The sequence below is a fragment of the Nycticebus coucang genome, chromosome 2, assembly GCF_027406575.1.
Source record: "Nycticebus coucang isolate mNycCou1 chromosome 2, mNycCou1.pri, whole genome shotgun sequence".
Classification (NCBI taxonomy): domain Eukaryota; kingdom Metazoa; phylum Chordata; class Mammalia; order Primates; family Lorisidae; genus Nycticebus; species Nycticebus coucang.
The window spans coordinates 149025481-149038361 of record NC_069781.1 but is presented as its reverse complement, the minus strand read 5'-3'; the positions used below and the strand labels follow the sequence as shown (position 1 = coordinate 149038361).

General features: G+C 41.4%; 1 protein-coding gene across 3 annotated transcripts in view; it reads right to left on the bottom strand.

Moving 5' to 3' along the window:
- Positions 1-12881, bottom strand: part of TENT4B (terminal nucleotidyltransferase 4B) — an 84950-nt gene that overhangs the window by 20233 nt on the left and 51836 nt on the right. The gene's annotated exons all lie outside the window — the stretch shown is intronic.

The window sequence follows — 12881 nt, the reverse complement described above, 5'->3', positions numbered from 1 at the left end:
GGAGAAAAGTTAATATAAACAAGGCCAATCTAATGAGAAATTACTATCTTAAATAATCTTCTCTAATTAAGTCTTACAAGATAATTCAGCTGATGACTTTATATTCTTAGATTTTTATCTTACTTTTAATGTTATAACTCATGCAAAGCTAAAATAGGAATGTACAGAATTTAATCAAAAAAGGCAAAATAGGGTGGCGCCTGTGGCTCAGACGGTAAGGCGCTGGCCCCATATACCGAGGGTGGCGGGTTCAAACCCGGCCCCGGCTGAACTGCAACCAAAAAATAGCCGGGCGTTGTGGCGGGCGCCTGTAGTCCCAGCTACTCGGGAGGCTGAGGCAAGAGAATCGCTTAAGCCCAGGAGTTGGAGGTTGCTGTGAGCTGTGTGATGCCATGGCACTCTACCAAGGGCCATAAAGTGAAACTCTGTCTCTACAAAAAAAAAAAAAAAAAAGGCAAAATAGTTAAATAAAATAAGAAACTCCCTGCACAGAAGACAAAAGACTTGCTGGGTGCAGATAATTTGTAGGGGAAAAAAAAAAGAAAGCACAGGCCCTGGTTTCTGCTTTTCTACTCAGCATCCAGTAGACACCACACAAGAAGATACTGAACCCAGGCAAGCTTCCTGGCAGTGGGGACTGACACCCTTACTTCTCAGTAATCTATTCCTCACCATGAACCAAATCAAAGCAGTGCATCTTTCACATTTGCTTAGTGAATTCAGTGTCAAATGAACAAGTCAGCCAGTATACATGAGCATAGTCTTGATAAGAGCAGCTGTCCAGGGGCTGAAGACCTCCAGAGAGCTTGACGTATGAGGCAGCAGGGGGGAGTGGGAGAAGCTGGAGAGGAAGGCAGCACCCAGGAGAGGGCAGGCTTTCAATGACCAGCTGGGAATGAGGGCTTTCCCCAGTGGCAACTGTTGCTGGGAGAGACCAGGGAAAGACTGCCTTCAGAAATGCAGCATTCTAAGAAGATTAAACCAGCCACCCCGGCAACAATGGATCGGCAAAGAGACCAAACTGGATGCATGGAGAACACGTCATAATCACTGAGTTGCACAAACTGGAGGGTGGCCTAGGGGATGGAGGGCAGGAAAGGATGGGATCCAGAAACAACACACACACACACACACACACACACACACACACGCCAGGCACTGAGGTTGATCAGGGCAATGAGCTGAACGTAGTCAATTGTAGTCAATACTTTAGGACATACAAGAGGAACAGAGAATTGAAAGCAGCACTCCAGGCAGGTGCTGTGGCTCACACCTATAATCCTAACACTCTGGGAGGCCGAGGCAGGTGGATTGCTAGAACTCAGGAGTTCAAGACCAGCCTGAGCAAAAGCAAGACCCCATCTCTTGTAAAAATAGAAAAATTAGCTGCCAAGCATCGGACTTATGCACCTGTAGTCCCAGATACTCGGGAGGCTGAGAACGAAGATCTCTTGAGCCCAGGAGTTTGAGGTTGCTGTGAGCTTTGCTGCCCAGGGCAATAGAGTGAGACTCTGTCTCAAAAAACAAAACAAAACAAAGGAGAGAATGAAAGAAAGAAAAAAGAAAGACAAAAAAAGAAAGAAGCATTCTTTATGAGCTGGTGAGAGAGTTAAGTATGAAACGGAAGTAAGTGGAAAAAGGAAGAGATGCCATCTGGTCAAATTCCCCTGAGTGCCGACCACAAGCACAGCCACCTCCAGAGCGAGGAGGTGAGCCTAAAGCTGGAGTGCTTTTATGCTTAGATGTACATGTATTAGACATGTAAGACAAATTTCTGGAAGAATACACAAAATCTGTTAGCAGTACTTTTCTCTGAGGTGGCCCTAATATTTTTCACCATGATTTTTCTCAAATGTGGGGAGGGAGGCACCAAGAAAAAGAAGTAAGTAACTCAAGCCCCAGGGCGATGGCAGTGTAATCTCGAGGGCATCTCTAGGAAGGAGGCTCCAGAATCCATCTTTTCAAAGAAACTGTCACACACACCTCCAGGCTCCTATAATTTCAGCTACTAGCCAGACACTTCTATTAATATGTCACCTCAAACTCAACAAATCCAGAACAAAATTCCTTTTCTTTTTCCTAAACCTATTCCTACTCTGCATTTTCCTCCCCCAATTTGTTTCCCTAAATGGAAGCTTCAGATTCTTCCCTAGTTCACAGTTCTTCATCCTCTGGAGCTAAAAAGGCAAATTAGTCCAAATGCAGCTACAAAAACCACAAAAAACCATTTCCAAGTCTTCCCTGCCCCTGCTTTGAGTTCAAGTCCTTTTCTCTCTCAGTAAAACACCACAGCAGCTCCAAACTGGTCTCCCAGCCCCTAATCTCTCCCTTCTCTAAGCCATCTCTGCAGGACCACTGGAGTCCCTTCTTAAAGCCTATCTGTGTCACTTCCAAACTCCTTATCAGATCACCATTACCTTTCCAGCCTCATTCTGACCCTTCTTCTCCCAGGACAGTCCCACAGGACTATGCCAGAATATGCCATGGCTTTCCAGAAATCAACCTTTGCAGAGATAGGCCCCATGCCTGGAATGGCCTCTTCCCAGTCTTGGAGAGCGCAAATATCACCTCCATGACATTCCCAGAGGCAGAATGACCAGAGAGCCTCACGAGCGCTCCTGGAGCACTGCAGGCCAGGCCTGCCCCTGGCAAAGCAATGGTCCTGCAGAGTGTCTGCCTATTTCAGGCCTCCTCACTCAGGCTCTTCTCTCCCACTTCAGCTCTGGGTGGCCAGACCCAACACTCCGCACAGAGAAGCACCTCCTTAAGGAAGGGCCCCTGTTCACAGGGAGAAACCTACCCACACCCATTTCCACAGTCACAAAAGGGAGATGATGTTCTTTATAAAGAGCTCTGAACCAGGATCCAAGGAAATGGACATTCACATATTGTGGGTGAGAACTGACGGAAACAGAAAAGAGGGTCAACTGGCCGAAGAACTACAGATGTCCTTTGTAATTAAAGAAGGCAATTCCGCACGGTGCCTGTGGCTCACTGAGTAGGGCACCTGTCCCATATACCAAGGGTGGTAGGTTCAAACCCGGCCCTGGCCAAACTGCAACAACAACAAAAAAAAAGCTGGGCATTGTGGCAGGCACCTGTAGTCCCAGCTACTCGGGAGGCTGAGGCAAGAGAATCGCTTAAGCCCAAGAGCTAGAGGTTGCTGTGATGCCACAGCACTCTACCAAGAGCGACAAAGTGAGACCTTTTCTCTTAAAAAATAAAATAAAATAGGGTGGCGCCTGTGGCTCAGTCGGTAGGGCGCCGGCCCCATATGCCGAGGGTGGTGGGTTCAGACCCGGCCCCGGCCAAACTGCAACCAAAAAATAGCCGGGCGTTGTGGCGGGCGCCTGTAGTCCCAGCTACTCGGGAGGCTGAGGCAAGAGAATCGCTTAAGCCCGGGAGTTGGAGGTTGCTGTGAGCTGTGTGAGGCCACGGCACTCTACTGAGGGCCATAAAGTGAGACTCTGTCTCTACAAAAAAAAAAAATAAATAAAATAAAATAAAATAAAGAAGGCAATTCCACTTCTCAGAATGTACCCTAAAGAAGTCTGCATGTGCACATAGACAAGGCAATAAGGAAATATCCCCAATGAATGTGTAATTAAATTTAAAAAAAAAAAAAAAGGGTTTAGTGGTATTTTAAGAACACGATGCCCTACCGGCTTCATGTTCTAATGTGTGCACAATCTGTCTAGTTTCCTACAGTACTGACAAGGCTGCAAGGTCACTTGAAAAAGCCATAAGATCAGGCAGCGCCTGTGGCTCAGTGAGTAGAGCACTGACCTCATATACCGAGGGTGGCAGGTTCAAACCCGGCCCCGGCTAAACCACAATAAAAAATAGCCGGGCGTTGTGGCGGGTGCCTGTGGTCCCAGCTACTGGGGAGGCTGAGGCAAGAGAATCGCCTAAGCCCAAGAGCTGGAGGTTGCTGTGAGCTGTGATGTCACAGCACTCTACTGAGGGTGACAAAGTGAGACTGCCTCTACAAAAAAAAAAAAAAGAAAGAAAGAAAAAGCCATAAGATCATCACCAGGAAAAAAGCCCTCTCTCTCTTCATTTTGTGGACAAGAAACTCACACCTCCCAAATAATTCTCACTGTATCTCCAGTTTTAAGAAAAACAAGGGAGAAAATATGGGTAAGGTAAAATTATTTAAAAGATCCCACATACCATACTTTTAAGAACATTCCAAGCATTTAGAACGGTTTTACTTAAGTTAATGTCTTAATTGCTATGTTAATCCCTCCTAGGTTAGGACATGGAAGTAAAAAGTGCAGAGAACAAATACTTGTCTGTGTATCCTAAATTACAGTATTCCTTTCTTTTTTTCCTTCTTTTAAAAGGTACCTGTACCTGCTTTCCTAGAAATTAGATCATTCCTTTTAAATGCCATTGCTGGCTGCACTGAAATTCTGTACTACAGTTTTTTAGGTCAATGTTTCAGAAGGATGGTTTTTCAGACAATTTCCTCTCCGTTCTTTCCTTCTTCACTGCTATGAAGAAAGATAATGAAAACCATCTTTCTCCCCAGGTCTTTCTTTCAACACCCAACCCACCACAACTTTCAATCAATAATAAGGTAAAGAGAGAAAAAAGAAATCATTACCCAAGAGCTATTGTTTTTTTTTTTTAAATCTAATCCTGGTTGAATAATTCTTTCCCCTTCCAGTAAAAATGCTCAATTTATCTAGCACTCTAAGTACAGTTAACCAAATCTGGGAAAACTCAGGAAGCCTAAAGAAGAGTAGTTGATAGTATTCCCCAAGTAAGATCAAATATATTGAAACAAAAGGTTAGTGAATAAATTTATCCCCCTAATGAGAGACCCTCAAATATTTGTCAAGTGAAGAAGTGAAAACAAAACACGAGTAAATGAGCCTGAATCTTTCCTCAGCTACAAGGCCCAAGTGCCAGTAAGAATTGTTTATTCTACAGACGTTTGTTATATTCTTAAATAATGAAATATGGATGAGTTTAAGTCATACAATTCTAATATCAAAACTTCATTATTTATTGTTTTGTTTATCTCTGGTGGAGGGACTGGTATTTAAGAATAGACACTGCCAGCTGGGTACAGCGGCTCACAACTGTAATCCTAGCACTCTGAGAGGCCAAGACAGGAGCAAGAGAGACCCCATCTCTATTAAAAACAGAAAAACTAGCTGGGTGTTGTGGCAGGTGTCTGTACTCTCTGCTACTCTGGAGGCTGAGGCAAGAGGATTGCTTAAGCCCAGGAGTTTGAAGTTACTGTGAGCTGTGACACCATGGCATTCTAGTCTGGGCAACAGAGTGCGACTCTATCTCAAAAAAAAAAAATTTACAATGCTCTATAAACATACAACCACCTATGACATCTTTACCTATGGAAGTGTATAGGTAAAAGCAGCACAGAACCAACGTGGGGATACCGCAGATACCGCCCTTTCATGGATCCCTACATTTGAAAATCACAATATTCAAAACATATTAGAGGTGATTATTCCTTAATAAATGATTTATATTAATTCAGGCAACTTTTCAATGAGTATTTGAAATATTTTATTTTTTAATAGTGATTACCTGGCTCAGCGCCTGTAGCACAGTGATTAGGGAACCAGCCACATACACGGAGGCTCTGGTTTGAACCCGGCCCGGGCCAGCTAAACAGCAATGACAACTGCAACAAAAAATAGCCAAGGCATTTTGGCGGGCGCCTGTAATCCCAGTTACTTGGAAGGCTGAGGCAAGAGAATCGCTTGAGCCCAGGAGTTTGAAGTTGCTGTGAGCTGTGATGCCACTGTACTCTACTGAGGGTGACATACTGCAACTCTATCTCAAAAACAAACAAAAAACAGTGGCTCGGCACCCACCACATGCACCAAGGGTGACAGATTCAAACTAGGCCCTGGCCTGCTAAACAAGGACAACTGCAAAAACAACAAAAAAAATAGCCAGGCATTGTGGTGGGTGCCCGTAGTCCCAACTACTTGGGAGTCTGAGGCAAGAGAGTTGCTTAAGCCTGAGAGTTTGAGGTTGCTGTGAGCTGTGATGTGATAGCACTCTACACAGGACAACATAGTCTCAACACTGTCTCAAAGAAAAAAAGTTATGACCTTAAGTAACGAAAATGGAAACAACACTAATTTGGAAAAAAGCTTTCACAATTTACTTTCTTTTTCTGTACTGTTGAGATCTTTTAAATAAGTGCCAGTATCACTTAAGAAATTTTTAAAAGCTTAAGTAAAAAAATAAATTGATTTGAAAGAATCCTTTCACATCTACACCAAATACATAATGGATGTAAACTTAAGCTGGCTTTTATGAAGTCCTACATTTTTTCAAAATTAGTAAATAAAAAACTCTTTAAAAAGTAGGTAAATTTTCAGCTGTTTGGAAAAGCATGGGAAAAAAACATAAAATCACCTACCTCTCCATTTCCTTCACAGCAGCAAACACAGCCAGATCTGATGCCAACTGCTTTATTAAACATACCATTTCAGAGTCAGTGGGAGAACACAGTGGCCATGTCAGGGTCACTATGCACGTTTTTTGCTATGATAAAAATGAATTTATAATGGCTGGGTATTATTCTAGCATATGAATATACCATAATTTATCCTACCAATCCCTTAAGAGTGTTAGGTTGCTCCCAATTTTTCAAGGGTATACTTTAATGCCTATCTTTGCACATAAATCTATAATCCACTCAAATTTTTCTGAAAATAAATTCTTAGAAGTGGAATCTCTGGGTGAAAGAGTATGAACAGTTGATACTTTTGAAAGATAAGCCCAAAATGCCTTCTACCATAAAGGATGCCAGTACATTCTCCCACAGAAATGCCTGAGGGTCCTTTCCCAAGCTCCATATCAATGGAGAGTATTTTGTTTTTTCCACTTCCATTTCCCTAGTTGGGTTGGGAATTTTCTCCATATTTATTGAACATTTGTATTCTTCCTCTATCAATTTATTTCAATAAATTATTTGATATAATTAATATAGTATTTAAAGAGCACAGCTGGAAAAGCACTGTGTCACCATTTACTGGTTATTTTTATGTCTCTAAGCCTATTTCTCACATGTAAAATAAGGACAGTATCACTTATCTTGGAGGCTCTCTGTAGGGATTAAACAAGAGGGCTTACCACAGGGTTTACCAGTAAATATTAATAAATATTTCACTTCAAAAGATAAGACAAAATAGTGCAAGCAAATCATAACATATGCAGGTCTGGTCTAGCCATTAGACCAGCGATTCTCAACCTTCCTAATGCGGCCATGTACTTTTGTTGTTACAAAGGGGTCTTTGTAACACACAGGTTGAGAACCTCTGCATTAGACCATCTGTGTGCAATCTCTTCTTTTCAATCTCTTTTGTGTAAATGTTTCAAAAGGCTTTTTTACCTTGTGATAGAAAAATATCTACCAAGAGAATGAGAAGACAAACCACAGACTGAGAGAAAATAGTTGTGAAAGACTAGTATCCAAAATATACAAAGAACTCTTAAAACTCAGCATTAAGAAAACAAACAAACCATTTTTAAAAATGGGCAAGGCTTGGCACCAGTAACACAGTGATTATGGCGCCAGCCATATATGTACCGAGGCTGGCGGGTTCAAACCCAGCCCAGGCCTGCTAAACAACAATGACAACTGCAACAACAAAAAAAATTAGCCATACGCTTAGCTAATTTTAGAAATTTTGTTTCTGTGAAAGTAAGAGAGAAAACATCCTGGGGAATGTGGCCACAGTGAACTTATACTGGTTTTGTCAATACAGAGCTCATGCAGTTGTCAAGCATTAAAAAAAAAATTCTCCATCAATCAGCGAGAACATGATTAAAAAATGTTTAAAATAAGGGACTACAAAGAGAAAGAGCCTCCAAATCTTTTAGGCTAATGATAAATATGCGTAAAAATAAACATCTATTCAGGAGTTTAAAATGAGTTAATATATGCAAAAGCCACATAACCCTTGGTACATAAATCAGCACTATACAAATTATGCCCATGATTTTTGTGATTATTGCTATGATTTTGCAAATAAAAAACACCTAATCTGCTTCCATAAAAAAAAAAAAAAAAAATTTAGCCAGGTGTTGTGGCAGGCGCCTCTAGTCCCAGCTACTTGGGCGCCTGAGGCAAGAGAATTGCTTAAGCCCAAGAGTTTGAGGTTGCTGTGAGCTGTGATGCCACAGCACTCTACTGAGGGGGACACAATGAGAATCTGTCTCAAAAAAAGGGGGAGAGGGAGGGACAAAAGACCTAAACAGACACCTCACTGAAGAAGACATACAGATGACAAGTATATTAAAAAGATGCTCAACATCGTATGTCATTGGGGAATTGCAAATTAAAACAGTGAGACAGCATTACATATCTATTAAAATGGCCAAAATCCCACTCTAGGAGGCCAAGGTGGGAGGTTTGCTTGAACCCAGGAGTTCAAGACTAGTCTGAGAAGAGACTTTGTTTCTACTAAAAATAGAAAAATAAGCCGGGCATCATGGTGGTCACCTGTAACCCCAGATACTCGCGAGGCTGAGGCAGGAAGATGGCTTAAACCCAGGGCTTTGAGGTTGCTGTGAGCTAGGCTGAGGGCATGGCACTCTAGCATGAAAAAAAAAATGGCCAAAATCCAAAACATTGGTGCATGTGGCTGGCGCCATAATCCAACAACACCAAATGCTGGTGAACATGTGACAGCAACAGGAACTCTCATTTATTAATGGTGGCCATTTTGGAAGGCAATTTTGATAGTTTCTTACAAAACTAAATATACTCTTACCATACAATCTAGCAATCACAATTCTTGGTGGAATTGTGAACATATGTTCACCTTAATAAACTGAAAACATATGTCCACACAAAAAAATGTACAGAGGATGTTTACCGAAGCCTTTTTCATAACTGTCAAAATTAGAAGCAACCAAGATGCCCTTTAGTAGATGAACAGATAGATAACTACAGGACATCTACACACTGGAATAATATTATTCAGAGTTAAGAAGAAATAAACGATCAAGCCAGGAAAAGACATGCAGAAATTACTAGGTGAACAAAGCCAATCTGAAGAGGTTGTTGCTCTGTGACTCCAACTATATGACATTCTAGAAAAGGCCAAACTATGTAGACAGTAAAAGCATCAGTGGTTGGCAAGGGCTGGGAGAAGGGAGGAATTAACAGGCAAAGCACAGAGGGTTTTTATGGCAGTGACACTATTCTGTATGATATTATAATGGTGGGTACATGCTATTGTACATCTTTCTCAAAACCCCAAGAACGTATACCACCAAAAGTGAACCATAACATAAACTACAGACCATATCCACATGATAATGATGTGTCAATGTAGATTCAACGACTGTTAACAAATGCGCCACTCTGGTGCAGGATACAGATCATGAGAGAGCCTGTATGTGTACCGGGATGAGAAGTATATGGAAAAATCTCTACCTCCTACTCAATTTTGCTATGAACCTAAAAGTGCTCTAAAACATAAGTCTATAAAAATTTTAAAATTCTAAAACCTGTTTTTAATTTCTTCTACTTAATTTTTTAAAACTATCACTTATTGATATTTAACTGAATACAGCAAAAGGTAGGGATATAAGTGTTTTGTTTCAAATAGTTACTACCCTTTGTTGAATATCTCACTTGTTTCTCAATAAGTAAGTACATATATATTCATATATACAGGCTGTTCCAGTCTGCCCAATGACTGTAATTCTACCACCCCAACTGCTTTCCTTGGAGAACAATTCTTGTTCCTACTGTTCTACATGATTCTGGTGAGGCTGTACTGCAAAGCCAGCTGGCAGTTCTGAACAGAAGCAGGTATCCCCATGGTCATGGCCCAGCCATAGGCACCTGCCTCCAGGAGCCCACATGGTGTCTCTTCCTTGGGGCTTTACATACTGAGGTTAAGGAAGGTCAGTTTTTTCTTTAACTTCAAGCTATAAAATAAGAATCCTGCAAGTATCAACAACTACACCGCTTTTTCTTCTAGCTGTGCCAAGAAAGCTATCAGCAAGAAGAGAGAATGAAGTCAACCAAAAGAATCAAAGTCAGAGAGATAAAGAGCATTTGAGTCTCCTCTGATATCATTGAAGCAAGTGTGCAAAGGTATCCTCGGTATTTAACAAAATAAATATCTTTGGTTTTTGCTTAAAGCATTGTGAGTTCCAATCCTCCTGATTCACACACACAGCTTTCGTGCACAGTGAAGTCCGATATTAGGCATTCTCTTCAGATCTATAGCTCTTTCTATTCCAGGGCCCAAAGTATCCTTTAAAATTCTTGTACTGATCCATAAGTAGTTGACAGTACAAAACCAGGAGTTCTCTGGAACTCATCTTTAGTTTAAGATGGTCTTGGCAATTCTTTTCTTTGTTTTATTGCCCTGGGTAGAGTGCTATGGTGTCACAGCTCACAGCAATCTCCAACTCCTGGGCTTAGGCGATTCTCTTGCTTCAGCTGCCCAAGTAGCTGGGACTACACACACTTGGCTGTTTTGTGGTGCAGTTTGGCTGGGGCCGGGTTTGAACTCGCCATCCTCGGGATATGGGGCTGGCGCCCTACCCACTGAGCCACAGGCGCTGCCCTGGTCTTGGCTATTCTTGACTGTTCATTCTTCCAGATGCTCTTTAGAATCATTTTGACAATGATTTATATTTAAATTATGTTAATTAAAAAATTAATGATTGATCTACTATCTTCAAGTTGTGTTACACATTATTTTCTTCATTGCTCTGGCTTTATTTTAAAATTATTTCAAGGGTTTTAATGCTCTAGTGGTGAATCTTTGTTTTCTTTTCCTTTAAATATATTTTCTGACTGTTATATGGGAAAGCTATTTGCTTTCATATATTTATTATATAAACAAGCAATTGTCTTGCCTTAGTACATTGGATAGGATTACTCAAATTACACCAAATAATGTTGGTTGTGGGCAAGCATCCTTGTTACTAAGTCAAAAGGAAGTGTCTCCAGTGTTTCACATAATGTACACATTTTAAAGTACCATTCTTTGTCAGGTTAAGGAAGTACAGTAGAACTTCTGTAAGGTGACCATACCAGGGACTGTAACAAACTGGTTAACATAAGGAAGTAGGCCTACTGTACTGATAACATACATGTGGTGCATGTCCAGTCTATGAAAATTAGATCAACTTAAGGTGGTCAGTGTAGGCAGGTGGTCAGCTATGGAGGTTCTACAGTATCTATTCCTAGGTTACTAAAATTATTACACCTTTTTCTTTTTTTTCTCAAAAGACAGGGTCTTCCTATGTTGCCCAGGCTAGAACACTGTGGCTATTCATAGGTGTGCTCATAAGCACACTGCAGTCTTGAACTCTTGAGCCCAAGTGATCCTCCTGCCTCAGCCTCCCCAGTAGCTGAGGTTATTGGCACAATGCCATCATGAAGCACTATAACACCTGGCTTAAAAATTGTACTTTTTTTTTTTTTTTTATTGTTGGGGATTCATTGAGGATACAATAAGCCAGGTTACACTGATGGCAATTGTTAGGTAAAGTCCCTCTTGCAATCATGTCTTGCCCCCATAAAGTGTGACACACACCAAGGCCCCACCCCCCTCCCTCCGTCCCTCTTTCTGCTTTCCCCCCTCATAACCTTAATTGTCATTAATTGTCCTCATATCAAAATTGAGTACATAGGATTCATGCTTCTCCATTCTTGTGATGCTTTACTAAGAATAATGTCTTCCAAGACACATGTCATTTAAAAGTTATTTTCAACAGGCATCTGCAATATTTTCTGCAGAATAAAGCAACAAGGTATTTTCTTCCTTTCAAGATGGCAATGATGAGGATGGAGGCGGAAAGAAGAAACAGAAAGTGAAGGCTACAAGTATGTGGCTTCTCCATGAAAAAATTCACAAACAGGGCAGTGCCTGTGGCTCAAGGAGTAGGGCACCGGTCCCATATGCCAGAGGTGGTGGGTTCAAACCCAGCCCTGGCCAAAAAAAAAAAAAAAAGTAAAAATTCACAAACAGGCTCAGTGCCCATAGCACAGTGGTTATGGCGCCACCTATGGGCAAATAAGAGCTCTAATAGATAGTTCACCAAATTTTAATATATATGTATATTTTTATATGTATATACATATATATATAATTCTTTGGAAGACACCAAGAACACTTTGATAACTTTATTTATTGACTGATTGGCTGATTTTTGAGATAGCCTCACTCTGTTGCTCTTGGGAAAGTGTTGTGGGAGAGGCAGCTCACAGCAACCTCAAACTCTTGGGTTCAAGCGATTCTCTTTCCTCAGCCTCCCAAGTAGCTGGAACTACAGAAACCTGCCACAATGCCCAGCTATTTTTTTTTAGAGATGGGGGTCTCACTCTTGATCAGGCTGGTCTTGAACTCTAGAGCTCAGGCAATCCACCTGCCTCAGCCTCCCAAAGTGCTAGATTATAAATGTGAGAACACTCTGATACTTTTAAAGGGGCCCTATAATTTAGTTTTACCAATAGAAAATGAAATATGTCTAGGCACAATGGCTCGCACCTGTAGTCCCAGCTACACAGGAGGCTTAAGTAGGAGGCTCACTTAAGCCCTTGGAGGAGCCTGAGGTTGCTGGGAGCTATGATGAAACCACTATACTCTAGCCCAGCCAACAGAGTGAGATTGTCTCCCCCTCTAAAAAAAAAAAAGTTTTAGAACAGTCTGAGCAAGGGCAGGACCCTAGCTTGTTTACTAAAAATAAAAAAGGTTTACTAAAAATAGTCAAGTATTGTGGTACACACCTGTAATTCCGGCTACTCAGGAGGCTGAGGCAGGAGGATCACTTAAGCCCAGGTTTTTGAAGTTGCAGTGAGCTATGACACCACCATTGCAGTTTAGCCTAGGCTAGACTCTGCCTTTAAAAAAAAA